The sequence below is a fragment of the Arachis ipaensis genome, chromosome B02 (assembly GCF_000816755.2).
Source record: "Arachis ipaensis cultivar K30076 chromosome B02, Araip1.1, whole genome shotgun sequence".
Classification (NCBI taxonomy): Eukaryota; Viridiplantae; Streptophyta; class Magnoliopsida; order Fabales; family Fabaceae; genus Arachis; species Arachis ipaensis.
This window is the reverse complement of record NC_029786.2, coordinates 15,178,938-15,183,535: the sequence shown is the minus strand read 5'-3', so window position 1 is coordinate 15,183,535 and position 4,598 is coordinate 15,178,938.

Genomic DNA, 4,598 nt, shown 5'->3' with positions numbered 1-4,598 from the left:
TTGAACACAACATTGTCAAAATATTGAAATAAGAAAAAATATTTTTTAATTAATATACTTTTTGATATGTTAATTAAATTATTAGAATTTTATTAATATAATTAACTTTAAATACTAAATTCATTTATATTTAATTTTTTAATATTTTTGTGTATTAATTTTGTTTCTACTAATAAAATTTTCTGGGTCTCTTACTAATTACACAGTTTACAGTATTTACTGTTGACTAGTTCTTAAAGTACGAATTTGTAGCCTAATAATGCAATCATTGACACCAAACTAGTGTAGGAATATAATTTGATACGTAGTCAGAGTCTTTTGAATACCTAACTCTATTGAGCACTCCCTTTAATATCAAAGATTTAACATACTCTTGTATATATTGTGTTGAGGATCCCACATACAATATTTTTGTGAAAGAAAATATACATATAAAATAATTACGTACTATGTATAATATCAAAATATATAAAAAAAAATGATAATAAATACTTATTTTAAATTTAGCATACCACAAGTTTTGCATTTGAACACTAACATGCTCCATGTAGGACAACATTCTAAATATTTATTTTTAATGGTAGTTATTACATAACAAACAATAGTAAATGGATTAAACATATAAGTAGGTCAAATAATGAGTAATAACATGCATTTACAATAAAAGCAACATAGACACGATGTTAAAAACTAAAGTGAGTGTTGTACTTACTCATTTTCAAAAGACACTATTTTCAAGAGGCCTTCTTGAATAACAAGTTCACTTTTTTTATTAAGAGATTCGTCTTCTTGATGATTTTTGTAACGACCCAATTTCTGGTACGTCATGATCATACTAGAAACTGAGCACTACCAACTTGTCTTCCTAATTATTATCTATTATTTATTATATGAGCCTGATTCATTGTTAAAGGTGTAGTTATTTTGCGAGGTACTTTTTTTTATTTAAATATTTGGATTAATAAACAGAATCATTCATAATCAATTCACAAATAATAACAGATAAAACAGTTATAAACAACCACACATAAATACATCTCAAGCAGTTGACAACATTTAGTTATCCAGCCTTTATTAGAGTATAAACTTTTAGTTAAAACATCCCTAGATATAGCTAGATAATAACTATATACATATATACATACAACATCCCAAGCCCTGACCTATTCAAGAAGTCCCTAAGCTGGCGCCCAGGCTAGCCTAGACTCTATACTCACCTAGTCCCTCTAAACTACTAAAGTGAGGGAAGGTACGTTCTAAGTCTTCAAAACTCAAGTCAGGTGGAATATCATCAAAAGGTAAAACATCATCTTCTACTCTTCTACACGATCAGACATTGCCATATGATGTCTCTCAGGTACCTCATCAAGTAGCCACATAACAGGAGTCTCGTACACAAGATTTAGGTTAAAGTTTGCATACAAACGGGGTGCAGATGTTGGCTGGTCTCATAGTATATACATATAAATAGAGAACGAGATTCACACTAGACTCAGAAGACTACCTAGAGTGGAATCCTCTTTACGAATGGTCATCAGCGAATTACGGAAGGGTACTCATGCTTCCATCTGAAGGGGGAAGGGAGAGAGAAGGGGTAAGAACTGGGGACTTCTTAGTAGGGTCGGGGTTATTAGTTAAGTTTATTAATTCGGTGTTGTTTATCAAAAAAATAGCAAAATACAGAGAAGCAATAAACAAAAGATACAGATGAGCAGAGAAAGTAGAGAAAACGAAAAATGGAACACAAACAGAAAAATACAAGAAAATAAAATACAGACACAGAGAATAGAATATAAAAAAAGAAAACATACATTCATACAACAATCATAACAGAGGAAATGCACAACCAAGTATGATGCATGTCTAGCCCTAGCGCAAGTAATGAGCTCATTTGTCGGTTACATACCCGCTCCCGACATTACTCGGAGTCTTCTGACCAGGTAAGGCTTCCCTGTTGGCAATACCCATCGCAAGAGTCCTTTGACTTGCGGGGCCACCCACTGCAAGAGCCCTTTGACTTGCAGGGCGGCACTAGCAACCTACTGCAAGAGTCATTTGACTTGCAGGGTGGAGCTAGTCTGCCCAACACACTCACTGTAAGAGTCCTTTGACTTACAGGAGCACACACACACTCACTATAAGAGTCCTTTGACTTACAGGAGCATATGCTAGTTATGTGTTCTCTCGATACCTCTGTAAGAGTTCTCTGAGTTACAGAATAGCATTATAGCTAAGTATCCCAGGAAAGCGCTCTCAGTGGTCATACCACCATCTATCTAATTTCCTCAGTGCAGTATATGATCATACAAATAACTCTGGAATTGCCTTAATGTAACAAATGACCTTTCAACAGGCCCTCTGCTTGTTCTCTAATCTCTTTATCATATTATTCTTATCTCTTTGTCTCTTTACTTTGCTCTGATTACTCTTTTCTCTTTGTCTCTTTACTCTGCTATAATTTTTTCTGTTTAACATATGTATCTATAACTTACGTAAATTTCGATATGAATAGTTAGCCTGTCCCAAGTATAGGTTCATTAAGTCTATACATAAATAGTTTAACTTTTCATATTATACTTAACCCTAGGCACAACTCAAGAACTAACTATGTTGCTCCTAGTTCGTTCACTAGTCTCTGCTGTTTTCTGTCATTAAAACTTTACAGACTTTGTCTTCGATTTTTATCTCTTCTTTAACTTTTTATCTTTCTTTTGTCTTTACCTCACTAATATGTTATTACCACTCCCTAAGTATTTTATGAAGGTAATTATGAGATTCTGCGCTTAAAGTTGTCTTTCTAAAGCTTTATGAAAAACTGTCATTTCCGTATTATTTTATTATTTTTATTAAAATATTGATGGTTTCAGTGGCTAAGAGAAGAGGGGGTTGAATCTTAGCCCCCTTTTTGCTTGCTAACACTTGCTGGACTTAGAGGAGACTTTTCTGTTTTTAGCTCATCACTTCACACGAGACTTTTTCTTTTGTCTCGTCCCTAGCCACGAGACTTTTCTTTTTGTCTCGTCCCTTGGCACGAGATAGTTTTGGTTTTTGCTCCTGTGCAGTAGAAACAGAAATGGAGTAGAGAAGAGAAGAAGATTACACCCAGATATATCCTGGTTCAGCTGCTAAGTGCAGTGTAGCCTACATCCAGTCTCCATCACAAACATGATGGAATTTCACTATAATCAATCTGATTACAAACTGTAAAGTGCTAACCCAACTTACAAGGGGATTCCCACAGAATCATGAAACACAACATAGATGAACAAAGAAACTCTAAGACATCTATGGCTTTTTCTTTTAATTTTGCACTCTCTGTCTTTTTTCGCTCTATGGCTTTTTCATACAAACCTCACTGTTTGCCTTTTTCCATGAGACTCAAGACATGACAAAATTAAACAGAAAAATACAAAACAGAATACATTGAAGGAGAAGAAAATCTGTAAGCTTAGGTAGCTCTGAGAATCCTGTGCCTTGCACTCTCAATGCTTACTTCTAACTCCTTGCTTCAACCAGTGGCTGTTCTCCCTTTTTATAGAAGAGAGAAGCCTCCACACTTGAAGCCAAAAACCCAAGCCAACTTCTTCTTCCTTCAAGAAACTGGTTCGGCCACACAGAGAGAGAAGAGATAACCATGCAATAACCAACATGCAATTACCTCTAGTCCTTCCTTGGTCATCATTCTTCATCAATCTGAGCTCTCCATCCTTGGCTTGCTCTCCAAGATAGATTTCTGGTCCTTGATGCTTCATGATGATGATGACTTCATCTGCTTCAATCTCTGCCTCTACCATCACTTCGCCACTCTAGCTACTTCCTGTGGTGGTTGAGCAGAATCAAAGACAAGTCATCCTCAAAGAATCTCACCCTGCTGGCCGAGATCTTCTTCTTCCTTTTTGAGCATGGAGAAGCCAAGATTACCTCACCAAATCTATCCAAAATTGGTGAAAATCGATTAATAATTTTGTAATTACTTATTTTTAATAATGTTTAGTCATCACAAATATTAATTTAGAGTTTTCCAAACTCATCAATCTCCCCCTTGATGACAAACATTATTAAAATTGAAATGGAAAGAAATTTAAAAATTGAGTATGAGAACTCCCTTTGAAGATTGAATTTCTCCCCTTTCAAAATGTCACATGGCTCCCCCTTGATATATGCTATTCTTACCAAGGGAAGTACTAACCTGTAACAAATTAATCAAGCTTCAAAAAACATTGTTATTCAACATATTAATTTTGAAATGTTGAATGCTTGATTTATGAGCAGATTTTGAATGATATACAAAACTTACTTGCTATCACAAGTTTGATTTTCTGCTCAAACAACATTGGAAAATGATTTTGCTGTTCAAATATTTTTCACTAAATCAGAGCAATCATGGTTATGGTGGAAAAATATTTTTCATCAACATGATATATTCTTTCCAAACACAGCAACTTTCATTATTTCAAACTTAAAGGAACTGCCAAAAATAAATCCAATCATCAATCATTCTATCAAGGTCATTCAAATATCTTACAAACACATATATCACCAAGATAATCATCAGGTAATGGCAGTAAATAAAGTGGAGCCGAATGCTAAATTATCAA